Source organism: Eurypyga helias, unplaced genomic scaffold (assembly GCF_000690775.1).
Source record: "Eurypyga helias isolate BGI_N326 unplaced genomic scaffold, ASM69077v1 scaffold38030, whole genome shotgun sequence".
Lineage (NCBI taxonomy): Eukaryota > Metazoa > Chordata > Aves > Eurypygiformes > Eurypygidae > Eurypyga > Eurypyga helias.
In genome coordinates this window covers 6,389-21,824 of record NW_010224463.1, presented here as the reverse complement: position 1 = coordinate 21,824, position 15,436 = coordinate 6,389, and the positions used below count along the sequence as shown (strand labels likewise).

The following is a 15,436-nucleotide window of genomic DNA, read 5'->3' as shown; positions in this document are numbered from 1 at the left end:
GGCAACCTGTTCCAGCGCACCCCCGTGCCAGCAGCCAGCATCATGCTGCAATTTGCTGTAGCCCCCAGATCATCTCCAAAGGTGGCCCCAAATACCCCCATTGGAAACTCAGCGGTGGAGAGCCCACCATCCTTGGTACCCTGTCAAACCCCGCACTGGGCTGTGAGGCTCCCACACCTCTGGCAGTGAGAGAGACCTCTGCCAAAACTCTCACCCCAGCAGCCAGATTTATGGGCTGGCAAAAAGCTTCGCTCTTCCCCAGCCATAAGCCAGTGAGCCCTCGTAGAAGTAAGCCTTGTCATTAAGCCCCAGCCGAGACGCACGGTGCGGCACATCTCTTGCGCAAGCTACAGCTCCAGGATCTCCACGGACCCCAGCCAACATCTAGGAGACGCTTGCAAATTCCTTCTCAGTATGATGAAAGACTGAAAGTTCAATTTATTAAAAGAAATAATCTCAGTTCTTGGAGCTGAGATTTCGATTTCATCACCTCGCTCCAGGAGCTGGGACCTTGGCACAGATGGATAGCACCTATCCGTTAATCCAGCGCCAGAGAGAAGAAAAGGAGAGAAAGCTCCTCGTTTCATAGCAAACCAAAGAGAGAAATCATTCTGGGGCCCTGCTCCCACCCGAGACTCAAAGAGCACTGATGTATCAAGGCCTTAGAGTGGGTTTTTTTGCAAAGGTCAGGCACACGTCCCTGGTACCGAATGAGTGGAATACAAATTGGTATTAAGTTGTGTGTGACTGAAACCTTGATGCAGAGTCACTGCGAGTAAAAACCCCAGAGAACATGAAACACTGTTTTAGTTGTACTACAAGGCTTTGGATTTTTTTTTTCCCTCTAACTCGCTGGTGTCTGATGTTCCTGCAATTAATTTAGTCTGTGCCTCTAACAGCGTGTGAGCAGAAGGAGGGGACAGGAATGTAGTGTAAAGCAAATTGATTTTTGGTTTTCCGTGTATCCAAAGAGCACAAATTGTTAAGAGAAGAGCTTACATTTTAGCCCCAGCATCAATCTCTCTTACATTTTGGGTAATCCATGAAACAAAACCTCCAAAGAATGCATTTTGGGGAGGAAAAAGAGCTCGTCTTTGCAAGACATCTGTACTGACAACTGATTCATGCCTTTTTCTTGGTCTTAAACCAGACTTGGGAAGCAACCCAAACACACGGGCCCTGAATAATTACCGTACATGTTTAGCACCTAAATAATAAAAGTGTTTGCACTGCACTTTTCCCATCCGGAGCACTGTAGACTCTGAGTAATCGTTTCTAACCCCGTGCTACTGATGTTTGTGTTGCTTTCCCAGATCCAGAAACCCGAGGCGGAGGGTGAGCACGACATCCTGGAAAGGCCGCAGAGTCAGACTGAGAGAGCGCGGGTGTCGCTGTGATGCAGGACCTGTTGTCCCCATTCTGCACACAGCCATGCCCGTGGACTAAGTATCTCGAAGCTCATCCTCTCCAGTAGCCGTACATTACCTTGTCTTCCTCAAGCCTCCTCATGGCTTACGCCGCAGCCGAACCCAAAGCAGTGGTGCCCACTGGGATGCTCCCCGTGCCGGTCCCTGAAGCTGCTGGAATCTCCGATGCCCACCTCCTGTATCCATCCCCCATCTCACCAGGGCCGGCGGGTGCCGGGGCTCCTTGGGCACAGCCTGCAAGTGCACAGGGAGTGAGTGGAAGCACAGCTGGAGAAACGGGAAGGCGGGACCGAGTGTCCAATGCGTGGAGAGGAAACCGAAATCCCTTGAAGGGACAGGTTCCTTGCTTGGAAGGCCGTTTGAAGGCCTGTTTTAAAAGATTTCTCCAGTGGACTGAGGAGCGAGAAGACAGATGCTCGAGGTACGGCACATGTTGCTTGCAGGTACGTTCGTGGGAGGTTTAGGGGCAGCTTGATCTAGTTAAGATGCAAAACATAGTCCAAGATAGACGGACAATTTGGAACAAACCCGAAGGACATTTTGTTGTTACAACCAGATAAACACTCTGTTCCCCTTTCAAAGATAAGCAGGTTTTACGGCAGACCTTTCTGCTTTTTATCCTCATGTTCTGTACTTCTGATTAACTGTTCTCTCCGGAGAAGGTAACCCCTCCATGCCCACACTGCCCGGGGGGAAGCCGCTCTGGATCCGGCTGGGGAATGAAATCTCTTCCTTGAAAGAAGTTATCTATAATCAGTGAAAAGGCTTCTCAAAACTGTATGGAGAGCTTTTTAATAAAATAAAATAAAACAAGCCCCAAAACCACCCGGTTATGTTAGTCCCATGATAAGGAACTCAGCCTACTCTTACTTTACCTACAGCCTTTCAGTTCTGCTTTTACCACGGCTGAGAATAGAAACGCAAATTCAATGCCAGTCCTGGTTCCAGAACTGTGGTCAGTCCAAAATGTAAAATCCTCCTTGGTTAACAGTTTTAGCTCTGTCCTTCTTCAGCCTCCAGCTTTTAAGCATCTGCTCATGGGTGAGGTGCCAGTGTTCAGCGCCCGGCTCTTGTCTGGAGTCATCTCCTCAGGGTGTCAGAGGTTTGCACAGGCAGACTTTGGATGAAACCTTGCTTTTCAAGGATCTTCTCACAAGCTCTTGGAGGTTTCTGAGCCTATATCTTGTCCAAGAAGAATTATTTTAGATCCATAATAAGGAGTTTATTCCAGGTCTTTTTCTATTCTGTATGCACTATTTTAGTTCTGGCTCTCCCCTCGCTAACGCCGTGGGTTGTTTTTTCCTGCTAATGAAGTAAATAGCTTTGCGTTCCAGCTCATGATAACAACACAGCTATATTCCTAGTTGGCCTTAGCCAAGACAAGCTATTAAAACGAGGTTTGTTTTGTCACGTTTCATTTTCTGAATCACCTTCAGGAGGAGTGGAGCTTGCGGAAAGGCACAGAAGAGGCCGAGAGTCGAAGGCAGGGAAAACATCTTGAGTCGAACCTGCCGCTCCAGGCTCTGCTGGGACAAAAGCAATAACGTTGCTTGTCTCCTAATGCCGTGCGAAGACGCGCGTGAGAAAAGGCTCATTTGACTGCGGGTGTTTGAACGCTCAGTTCAATCTGCCACGTGTAACTCGTGGCGAAATGCCTGCGCGCAGTCTGCCGGCTTTTGCTGCGGGGAGGTGGGCAGTGGGAAACACAGCGCTGGGCTTTGCCGGGTGCTTCCCCGTTACTGGAGTCGTTTTGCTCAGCAGCATCTGTTCTCATAGGAGAGAAAATAAAGGGGGGAAAAAAAAGGCTGGTAGATTATTTCACATGACTTGAACTGCACAGCCTGATATGATCATCAGAAAGCTTTGACTGTGTTATTTATAACTCTTGATGCCAGCACAGCTTTGCGCAGGCTCCTCTCTGGCGCTCTTACCTTGACAGCCGCCGTCCGCAGCCTCGCCTAACATGGAGGCATCCGTGACCGCGGTGCCTGGCGGGGATAGGGGACTGAAGGCATCATCCTTGCGTTCACCGTGTGAAGCTGCCGCCTTCCGCTTTGCTGGGGGTGAGGAAGACTCAAGCCCTTTCCTCTCCCCACATCCAGCACCCCACGGGCTCGTTTCTCTAGCTGTGTACGGTTGCATCCGCCCCTGGATCCCGTAGGACCTCGGTATGGGTCCGGCATCACTCCAAAAGGGCAAACCTTTTTTGAAAGGGACCGGCAAATTGCAGGGCAGCCAAGGAAAAAGAGCCTTCTCCTCAGCAAAATAAGCCTCTGAGCGGCTGGCAATTAGCTGCTGCAACGGCTCTTGGTGTCAGGTAGTGTTTGAAAGCCAGAGATTTATAACCCAGTGTCACATAAAGTCTACGGCAAATCAAATCTGTGATGGAAAAAAAAAAAAGGCTATAATAAAAAGATTCAACACAGGAAGTCAGATAAACTGTTAATTTTACTTAGGATAATTACAGTATTTACATCTAGGTAGTGCTGACGGTTCAGGGCTTTGATATACCCTAATGTGATTTATGGGCAGCAGAAAGGAGCTGGGCTGAGGTCATCATCCCCACCCCAGGAACATCCGCTCTCCATGCAAAGCTCCGACGGGCGTGTGCTGACCCAGCAGATCCGACCGACCGCAGGAGCCCCCTGTCCGAAGCAGACCGGTCACACGCATCTCCCGCAGCACGGCACCTTCCTGGGCTGCTGCTCGGACACGGCCCTGCATCCTGCTCGCTAGATGCTAGTGAAGATGCCACGTTTACAGACAACCCAAAGAGATTGGCAAAGGGGGAACGAGCCAAAACAATGGTGTACTGACACCCGAAGAGACACGCGGGAATGGAGAAAGGAAAAGGGGTCACCTCGTCTTCTAGGAGCAGCTTTTGGTGCTTCAGTTGATGGTTTATCAACAGCGGCCGCAGGCCCGGGTATAAAAAAGGCCACTGTCATCACCCCCAGCTCTGCTCTGCCAACCTACAGCATCTGGCTGAGGGAACAGCTGCAAAACAAAAAACGCCTGGGTTCTAACATCAATTTTCAGCACAAATGCTGCAGCGGCTTGTGCTTCTGAGGATATGCTGTGTCCCCCCCTCTCACGGATGCCATCCTCCCCCAAGGAGGACTCCAGTTGGAAGCGGTACCAGCCGTGTAGGTGAGGTGGTGGAAGCGGTCGCAACCTGGGACAGAAATATCACATGAGCACAGTGGTGCAGAAACTGTAAAAGCAATTACTGAGAGAGCTGTTGTATGTCATTTGGAATGGAATAAGGATGGGCTCCGTTTCTCCGTCAGCTGGAGGAGCACCCTTGGGTGCCAGTCTCGGGTTTTAAGCATCTGGAGCCAAAAAAGGAGACTGTTGTTTGGGTTTACCAACAGCCAGTGACTGAAAAGAGGCTGATGCTCGTGGGTCACACCAGGGGGGACAGGGACAAGGTCTGGGAAATAGGTAAAACCTCCTGATGCAAATCCAGCACAGGCCTTTCCAACTTTTACCCTCCTGGAAGTGGTGTCTAGTAGAAATTCACATCTACCTCAACCCTCTCAAGAGGATCCCATGTGGATAAAATGAAACCTGTCCTAAAATGCCTGAAAAAAGATGGGGTGTCTCATTCTGCCGCCTACCTGGGAGCAATGCCATCTCACTGCTCCACAGGAAGGGTGCAGAGTGGCACTGAGAGAGACCCAAAATATCTACCTGGGAGGACATGTCAGGGTTGCTCCTCACACCAATCCCTTTAGGGATTCCCTTTAGGCAATGGTTTGCCCTGTTGGAAGGTTTCTGGAGAAACCAGAGGCTCAGGGACAATCCTCACAGAGCTGCCGTCTTTTTTCTTAGCCTTTCATCTCAGAAAGGTTCGGAGATCAGGGATTTATGAGTATTTTAAATGTTCGGTCTCTGCTTAGCTGAGGAGGCACGTGGATGGCCACCCACTCCACGTGGAGCAGCAGGATGCAAGAGCTTTGGCACCTGGAGCCAGTCCTCACCCCCAAAACCGACCATGAGCGCCAGGGTTTTGTGACAACCGTAATGACTTCCACACCGCAACCGTGCAGAGCCGAGCTCGCGCGTCACAGAAAAGGCTGCAGCTCCGGGATGGATTTGGGCAAACGCGCGCCCTTCAGAAAATATGCAGTACTGAAATTTGAGGTGGGGGGAAGTACACAAAACATCCAAGCCCCTCTTTTGCATTAAAAAAATCATAACGTTTCATGTCTTAAATGCCAAGAGGAATCATTTCAATGCATCTGATACAAGCGGGATGAAAAGACGGCTCCAGCAGCACGTCACCTCTCAGCGAGCGGAGGGAGACGAATGCCCCTTTTGACTTGCATTGTAGCTGGTGCCTTCTAGGACGTGGAAGAGAAGGTGGATGAAAAAAATACTAAGCAGGCTGCGTCTCCAGAGGAGAAAACCTCCTTTAATCCCTTTCCCCAGCACGTAAGCATCCACTTGAGATCCAGCAGGGGAAGACAAAGAGGAGGTGAGAGTGACTGAGGAAGAGCAGCACAACCAGAAGAAGAGGACACGTTCTCAGAGGCACTGCCAGCACGCTGCCAGTTAGGGTCATCTGCCCATGACAGCGCATCAACGGAAAATAGCTACCTGATGCCCCACGGACAGACAATCCTGATGCTCCAGGGTCATGCTGCTTGGCAGTCCCATCTTAAGCTTTGACACCTACAAGGCTGGTACCTCTGGGTCCTTTCCAGAGGGAACTGCCGTGCCCTCCTGCGGGCTTACGTGCTGGAGGAGTGAGGCCAGGGCTCACCTTTCATGCAAGGAGCAAGAAATCAGGCGGCCGAGCCGTGTTCGCAGCTGTATGGCCAAGGCAGCAAAGAGGCGATCTCCGGGCTGCTGCCGTGGAGCGGGTAAACTCGGCAAGGCGGCAGGCAGCGGTGTGCCCTCACCCCCACGCCTGGCCTTTCCAGAATCAGCTGCTGCTAATTTGCAACAGATTTTTAAATTCAAACCTCAGATGTTTTTCCTTTTTTGTTTTGCAGCTGGGACCGTCGCTGGCGATGGCACGATGCGAAGACCCGGCGAGCTATGCTGTCATGCGGCTGAGCTTTGGGCAGCATCCCTTTCCGCGTGCAATGGGGAAAGGCTGGAAAACAGCTGGAAAAAGTTGAGACGATAGGCCAACAATCTACTGTTGCGAAGGAGTTAAGTGTCAGAGAGACAAAACGCACCTTCCAGCGACTTGTAGCTTGACTTCTGGGATTAGATGCAACTTCAGTCCAGGTGAGCCAAAAATCATCCCACCAACCCCCTCCCTCAGGCGGAACGAGCTTGTGGGGAAAAGCAAAAGCAGGCAAGAAGAGCTTGCTCTTCCCACAGGTTTTGTGAGGAGAACAGGGTGAGCAAAGCAGGGAGACAAATGATGCTTCTCCACATCCATCCTCCTCCTCCCCTCCAGCCCCCTGGGGAAGCTGCAGTAGGAAAATACCCTTAGCCATCTCCTTCCCCTTCTCTCCAGCCATGGCCTGGGGGTCTCTGGGCAGTGGCAGCTTTCACCTGGGCTGAGCAACCTGGGGTGCCAGTGCCCACTGAGCCCACCCAACGCCCCATCGTTCACCGCTGAGGGGCTGGTCCCCTCGCTGGGTGGCAACACAGCTGCTGTAGGGCAGAAGTATGGGGGCTCATGGTGGGCCAGGGAAAGGACCGGCAGCTGACTGGCCAAGTGCCATGCATGGACATCACCGCCGCACCCTGCAAGCACCTCTCTGCTGTCACACAGTGACAGCACATTCCTGTTGCCCCAGGACAACCTGGGAGCGTTCCCAGGCTGCCGAGGGGGAGAGCTTGTGCTCCCCACCAGGACCTGCACTGGTAGCCCCACGTGCTGGGATGTCTCTTTGCCTTGCTCCTGATGGGAGCAGTGCCTTGGGTGAGCACAGGCAGCGACTTGGTCTCTGCCCACCTGTTCTTCTGCCTCACTCCTCTCAGGCTGCGGGAATGAAACCCATGGTGGTGTCTGTCAGGGAAGTGGTGGTGTTGCCATCCTCTGCCCTGATGCCTTTGGAGCAGGGAGTTTTCCAGAAACAGTGCGGATCTCCCTGCCACAGGTGCTCCCTTCCTGGAAGCTCGTCTCTGCCTGCACCGGCTCACACGACACCGGTACTGTGCGGGTCATCTGCACAGCAGCTCTGCTGAGCATTTAATGAACCCCGACTACGAGATGCCGTTAGCTTTTTTCGCAAGGAGCTATTGGGAGCAGACGGATGGATGCTGGTGTCTCTGCTTGCCTGCACACACAGGTGCAGCTGGCTACTCCTGCCTCCTTTCCTGAAGGCGTATTTTCACACGCCTGAGTTGGGATTTACATCGTGTCTGACTGCTCAGTGGTGGGAGAAGCTCCTGGGGCTCCTTTTGGACCACCCCAAGCAGTTGCAAAGCTTCCTCATCCCAACCCAAACATCTGCATCCCACCAGATAGTCCTTCCCCATCCAACCGAGGCAGGAGGACACAACCATGAAGTTCACTCCGTGGTGTGTTGCTACAAGCCTGGCAAACTGGTTGAGGCATCATCCGTTTGCGTGACGCCTTTCCACCATCAGACTCCTGACAATCTTCCATCACCTTAACGCATGGTCCGTCAGGTGATTTTGAGGGGGAAGCTCCTGAGTTTTCCCCTCCAACCGATGCTCAGTTTGGTTGCTGCCTGTCTCCTACTTCCCCACAGCCCCACGTGCCGTTTCAGCACCACATCGTCCCAGTTTAATGCAAGAGCAGCAAGGGGTTGGGCGCCCGAGGCACAGCCGATGCCGCACAGCACCCGGAGCTCATCGCCTCCTCTCCAAAAGGAGGGGGAGAAAGCCGCTGCCTGGTCATTTTGGCCTGCCCAGAGCGCTCTCCACCAGGGCCTGCTCAGCGATGCAGCTCACCTCAGCTGACACATGCAGAAAGCATCCAAAATGTCAGAATTGCCTTCTGCTCCCCAGCAGGACTACCCGGGATTTGCTTTTCTCTAAGCCAGGCAGCTGCAGGAGATGCTACTATGCATTTTTAACCATCACCTCCTTCTGAGTGTATTTTTGGGTCCTCAGCTCAGACCCATCCTCATTTATAGGACAGGCCAATGCCCCTCTTGACGCTCCCTGCGCCACGGAACTTCTCTTTTTGGTCACTTGCTGAAGCTTCTCCTCCTCTCCCCAGATGCAGCCCTTGGAGTGCCTGCAGAGCGCGGGGCTGCCGGCAGCCCTGTGCTGGAGCTGCGGTGGGTCGCCACGGAGCTCCGGCCCTTTGCAGGAGGGGAACCGCAGCAGCAGGGCCATTTCAACAGGCAGCAGCTGAAAAAGGGATTTTCTTCCCAGGGTCTGTCAGCATTTGCTGCTTTACAGTCCACATTTTTCCATTTGGGAAAACCAGGTTTGGGACAGACGCTACCATAGCGATCTGAAATCGAATTTAACAGCTGGAGCTTTAGGCACTGCACCAGAACAGAGGTTCAAAGGGTGTGGGGGAGAGTGCCTGCAGCCTGCCACTTGGAGGGATCCATTAAAAAAAGAGAAAGCACAATTAAAAAAAAGACAAAAAAGGAAGTGTCTTCTTGCAGGCACAGCCTCAAGCAAATGCCGGCGGAGCCACGACGGAGAGGGAAATGCCTGCACTGACGCGTCTGTCCCCAGCCAGAAGAATACGCCCAGGGCAGTACGCGCTGACGGAAGGGAGACGGACCATAATGATGCTGCTGGACCCAGAACAAAGTTCTCAGGGAAGTACGTTCCCTGACCAGTGAGCATCTGGGCTCCAGGCCCTGAAAAATCAAACACTGTACACAAAATGGACTATCCTAAACAGGGACATCTGACATTGTACTCAGCTGGACAGGATGTTCAGAAGGGAGTTCAGATCCCAGGGAATGGCATTTAACCTGGATATCCCACTGCCTGGATGAACGCTTTGGCCACTCTTGAGATCCTTTCCCTCTCCCCCTCTTGTGTTCCACTCCTGCTCCCATCACCAAAACCACCTTGCAAATGCGGGATGAGCTTTCTACCAGCTAAACCTGGTAAACAAACTGCCCAGCTAGAAACTCCCTGGATTCTAGTTGTTCCTTTGTTCTTCTTCAGGCTGGAAAGCAGCGTATCACTTCAGAGCACTGGCACCAGCTGATAAAATCATCCTGACATTTGCTTGCTTGCCGCAAATTAAAGAAAGCCCCCGCAGTTACCAAAAAACCCACAAGTTTTGGTTCTGTCAGTGACCACCTTTACTCCCTCCCACTGCAGTACACGAACGTTTAACATCAGCTCTCCAACTTCCCACCCTCAAGAACCAGCAAAAAGGCGTTGGTCCAAAGGTGGCATCACAAACAGCCAATGAAATCTCCCACTGCTGATGTGAAGGGACCAACTTCATGTAACAGGAAGAATTTCTTGGGCCTCGTTTGAGTTCCCGACATCTGTCGAGGCTGCCGACGCAGGGGCCAAAACCTGATGCAGCGAGGAGGGCCCCAGGCCAGGTGGCGCAGAAGACACCAAACAATTCACTATGTAGTTTTCAGAGTAACAGTTTCCAGCCAGTAGGAACTACAGCCTGGCTTGAACTGGGGAAATACCAGTAGAAAGCCAACCAAGAACTAGTTTGCTCATACACTGCTTACTTCTAGCTTTCCAGCCAATCCAGCTCGCGAATTCCCTGCTTTTACTTTCACCTGACAGAGAACAGTTAGCGCAATGCTCTGCAGGGGAGCTGGTGAGAAGAGTTAGCAAAATGCTCTGCAGGGGAGCTGGTCTAGTCAAACTCAAGAGCAGAAGCAAGAGAGAGTAGTTTCTAATAATGACACAACCCCTAATTACAATTAGAACATTTCAACCCGGCTACAAGAAAGCATGTCCACATGAAACGCGATTTGCATGCACTACACTTAGCCAGGCCAAGCCCTGCACTACGCGACGGAGCTTAATGCCGAGCTCAGCGAGCCAGAGGTGTGGCTGCCGGCTGTGTGGGAGTAAGACCAGACTCACAGTCCAAAACCAGGCACAGCAACAAGAGGAGCTGCCTGGTTCAAGAGCTGCCTAGCTTAGGTCTCCGGTCTGCAGGTAATTCTCCTCCCTCGTTCACCGGTGCCCACTGTGCCCACTCCTGAACACAAGGCAAAAAAACTTCATCGGGAAGCTCCAGCAAGACTTTATTCGCTGATATACGACAGGGAGAAATGAGGACCGAAGAAGAGTCGTATACATTACTGATTTTTCAAGTTGCCAAAACAAACCCATGGTGACAAGAACAACCGAGGCTGACGACGTAACACGAAGCGTGGCGACCATCTCTCTAGTGTCCGTACCTGCAAATACACGTTACGTTAATGCCTTTTGAAAACTGTATTTCATACTAGTGCTGATTTGGGCAGATTTATTCTCACTCTACCATCACATAATTAATGTGTAAAGCAGATGAAGGTGAAATGTTATGTTATGGAAACCTTAGGAATTTCTCCACATCTCACTTCCCCCAAAAGCCTGTTCAGACATTAGTTAGGAGAGAGACTGAGCAATCCACAGTATCACACGATACCCTCAGCATCCTCACCTTCTGCCCTGAATCTCACTCCAAATACATCCTGCGTGAAAATAAGGCCAAAGTTTGTCACAGCCCCCAGCGTGTTACTGAGCACCCCCAAGAGGATATTGACTGATGTCTCTGTTTCTCATCACGCTGCCCATGCAATATGAAGGCACCAGTTTTCATGAAGTCGTCATTAAAACATCATAATACCAAAACTATGGCATTTGAGTTGTCACGCCAATGATGATTTGGGCAACTGATCCTGAACCAGATCCCAAAGGCAATCCTGAAGAGTTATAATACCTGGTTTGCTTTGGTTTAATCTGCACTCTGGTTAGAATCAGTAGGTTTACATTACATTTTGCCTTTTCTTTTTTTTTTTTTTTTTAAGAGGTGTGGGGAGAGGGAAAATCCACAGGGAGAAAAGATTAATGGATAAATGGTGCAGAATAAGGTGACAGGCAAACTTCCTAACTACTCTCAGTGTACCATGACTCCTCAAAATACAATTACCCCTCAAAATCCCATCTGTGGATCTCCTATTACTATTCTAACATGAGACCTTTGAAAAACACAAAACGAAACAAGAAATACAGAAAGTATGAGTAACTGGGCCAAGGCTGTAGCAATGGCCACGCAGACATTTGATTCCCAGACGCCAGGAAGTCAGCTGCATTCATCTCTGTGCCTCTTAGCGCTATAAAACAAAGCACCAGGATACGGAGAGACCCCGTAAGACACCTGGCACCTCAGCAGAAATGCTTCGGAACACAAGCAGCTAAATTCAGGTCATTTTCTAAACCCAAACTGCTCAGCCAGCAGTACAGTCTTCACCAGAAGCTCCACTTCCCTTGAATGCCATTTCTCTTTTGCCCTCCATTCTTTAGAGAATGTCGATAGAAATCACAGAATCACATGGGTTGGAAAAGACCCATCAGATCATCTAGTCCAATCATCAACCCAACAACCCGAGCTCCCACTCCGTCTTACCCTCCCCAAGGAGGGGTGTAAACGGTGCAGAGAGATGGCAGAAAGGCTGTCCAGGAGCACCTCTGCTCATGTGGTGACCAAGGAAAGGTGGAGGAAAACCCCTTCCCAAGAGCAACTCAGACCCACAGATGAGAGTACCCACATATCTGACATGGATCGTTTCTATTAAGAGAAGGACGATTGGATTTTTCATCTGGAAACCCGTGCAGGATACCTACTTTTGGAACTCCCATTCCCGGTTGTCCAGCGGACATACTTGGCGAGTTTTGAGCCAGCGAGAGATGCAGTGGAAGTGGAAGGCGTGCTGGAAGAGAAAGTTCAGATCACATCATTTCGGAACATGTGAATGTACCTCAGTGTGAACACTACCACTGAAAGCATCACGGTGCGAGGAGAGCAGCAAGTGTTTGCAGGCAGAGGTGGGGAGGGTCACCCCCCCTCGCCCCCGGCTCGCTGGCAAACACCAAGGAATTGATCCAGATTCGGAGAGGAAGGGAACGTTGGCGAAATGGCAGCAGGGAGCCTGTTCTACAGCGCATGCAGCGGCAAGCAACCGACTTCCGATGAAGGCGAGAACGCAGAGTTTAGCGGCTGCTAAAATTGGCAGAGCAGATGCTGATAAGCAGCACAATCAGAAAGGCAAGAAAGAGGATTTCACAGCAATCAGCGGGGGGGGATATGTAGGTATAGATGCTGAAGCTTTCTGCCAGTCTTCTGGACAAATCAAAGCCTGAATAAAGCAGCAGCTTGCAAAATTAGAAAGAAAAAAACAAAAATCTCAATTAGGTGTTTAATAAGGACACCCTTTTCCATACCCCATACAGCTACTTAAAAACAAGGTTTCACTTGTGCTAACCCTTGCACACAAAAACATTTTGACACCAGAATACTGTAACGTGATATAAAAAATTGCTTTTGTCCTTTACAAACAGAATTGCAACATTCACAATCCTGTTTCAGCATCATCGCACTGTAGCTTGATCCCACACCACACAGTGAAGATGGGACTGAGGAACAGCTATTCCATGATGGAAAACTGTATCTTCCAACTCAGGCCCAGGCTAGCTAAGAGGTATGCATGTTTCAGTTCACGTGCCAGTGGGACCATGCAGAGAGGACTGCTTAGGGCTGGAGATTACACACTAGAACCAATCTCATCTTCCTCTAAAAGGGGAAGCAAACCACCCAGTTACCCCATATTGACTCCCTGAATCAGCCTGCACAAAGGCAAATCAAGCATGCTGACCTGCAGAGCCTTCATCAGGAAAATCAGGCTCAGAATGAAAGATCTATTATTCTTAAAAAAAGGAGACGGGGTAAAGGCCCATCTTCCTCTCGTCTCTTCTGCATCTTCCGTATTATACCTCTCCAACTTTCCCTCGTTTTTTTCCCTTCTATCTCCTTCTACACTCCAGTAAACATATGGTGTTTAAAGTTCTTTTTTTTTCTGGTGGATTATCAGAAACACTTCATGCAACTTGTTTTGTCCTAAGCCATGAAAAAGGGAGATTGCATCACCACACGAGCTCTGCAGTAAAAGAGTTTTCCTTACGTTACAGACGCCCCACGCAACTGTGCACTCTTCAGAGGTAGCTGACGCCTGGTTTGCTTGACATTCTATGCCTGTGAAAACAAAGATTACACTCGTCTGTGCAGGGGTAGGAGAGGTACATGCAACGCCAACTGGTAGATTTCTTCATGCTAGCAAGGGGTGTGGGGGGAGAAGAGCTCCTTGTTTTGTTGCGTTTATTACAGGAAGTGTCGAGGGCTGTTGCTTTAATGTGTTTTCCCAAAAGGATCAGATCAAAATATACTCCATCCTGCTCTCCTCCTTCCTCCACGTTTTTAGTATTCCATATTTCCAGAGGGCAAGAGCACATAGCTCATCTAGCAGTAACATGTGTCTGCTTTCCAAATTTTAAGGATAAATATTATTTAATCTGTTCTCTTGTGTTTTAGTAAGTGTCTGTTGCTGATGAGTTGCAATAGCAGAGATGTGAAAAAAAAATTTACTTAAATTTCTTAGCCAGGTTTCTCTAACTATAAATTAACTGTCTTGTCAGGCATTTTGTCCTATCACTTATATTTCCAAATTCATTTGCTCATGTAATGCAGGAGCTTGCTGGTCTCTTTTCTATAGCCTGGTGACAGGTAAACACAGCTCAAAACACACAATAGAAAATACAGTTTAAAACTTAGTTTTTGAACTTTTTACACCGTAGAGCTGAGTACCTAGGATAAGCCCCAAAATCACAAATACTACTTATGGGTTTGGGTTATGTTTTACTTCTTTGTGTCAGATGATATGGACGAAGGAGATGAGAGAGAGAAAAGAAGGAAGAAGAGCACTAAGAAAATAAATCCAGCAACCTGGTTCTGTGTTCTAGAGCCTGAAAATTCACTTCTGCTCTAGCTCCAGAAGAAACTTCAGAAGAAAAAAAGTATTTCCAACTCACAGAATCAGAGAGTGGTCAGGGTTGGAAGGGACCTCTGGAGGCCCCAACGCCACCACAGCCAGCAGCACAAACCTACGAGACCAACATTTCACCTCCCGCGGAAGGATGCTTTCTGTGAAAGTCAGACCCAAGTGGTTTAAGAAGACGTGCCGATAGATGATCGGCTTAGAGCTCGACACAGGGGCTTGTCGGTTGGTTGTTTAGGATCCTTTTTTCCTGGCAAAGAAAATGTCTGAATGAGCTCCAATTCCCAGTTCGCTTTTAGTGTGCCCAAATATGCTCAGAAGAGAAGGAATTTGATTCACCAATTAAAGACTCAAAAACTTTCAAACCCCAACGGTTTGGTTGAAAAATGTGATCTTTATTTGCTCTGTCCTACTCATCCTTTTCTCCAGTTTTCACTCTGTCTCAGTTATGGAGATGAACAAAATAAGAGAAAGGCCCATTTTTCCTGAGGAGTGAGAGCAATCAGTTAATCCTGAGCATGAGGAACTACTCAAAACAAGCCTGAGGTCTAAAGAAACTCGTTAGCAACAACGGTTCTGCAACATTTGAATGAACCTGTATGTACAACATGCTTTACATCAAGGTATGATATACCACCGCAGGAAGTCCAAAGCTCAATCCCTGGTCTGCCTGCAGAAGAGAACAAAACCCAGTGCACCTGCAATGCCTGATGTCTCAATTATTTGAGCCCTCCTACGTACAGCAATAAAACGAAATCTGATTAAGAAAATGGAAGGTGCTCAAGGACCTTGAAGAGCTTCAATTCCTTTGGACATTTAAAATTTGACACCCAAGATTGCCGCAACAAGTTTTCTGTTGCTGCAGTGTATACTCCTAGTCTTACTGAGTATCACGGGGCATATTATATCAAGTTTAAAATATCTGGCATGAGCCTGTACAGTAACAGAAAATGGTGAGAAGATGAGTAGTAGGAAAAGGAGAGGAAATTAATTTCAGGGAAGAGAAGTCAACTGGTAAGTAAACTTTAACCCAGGAATTCTCTGCCAAAAGCAAGGAAAATATTCCAGCACACAATATACTTGCCT

General features: G+C 49.4%; 1 long non-coding RNA gene across 1 annotated transcript in view; it reads right to left on the bottom strand.

The window, feature by feature from the left end:
• Window positions 1–10,543: 10,543 nt before the first annotated feature.
• LOC104517041 overlaps window positions 10,544–15,436 on the bottom strand; it is a 9,375-nt gene continuing 4,482 nt past the window's right edge. Inside the window, exons 2-4 of the long non-coding RNA XR_727963.1 lie at window positions 13,481–13,551; window positions 12,147–12,232; window positions 10,544–10,717 (exon numbers count right to left, since the gene is read on the bottom strand). This is a non-coding gene — a long non-coding RNA (uncharacterized LOC104517041). The remainder of the gene's footprint in view (window positions 10,718–12,146; window positions 12,233–13,480; window positions 13,552–15,436) is intronic.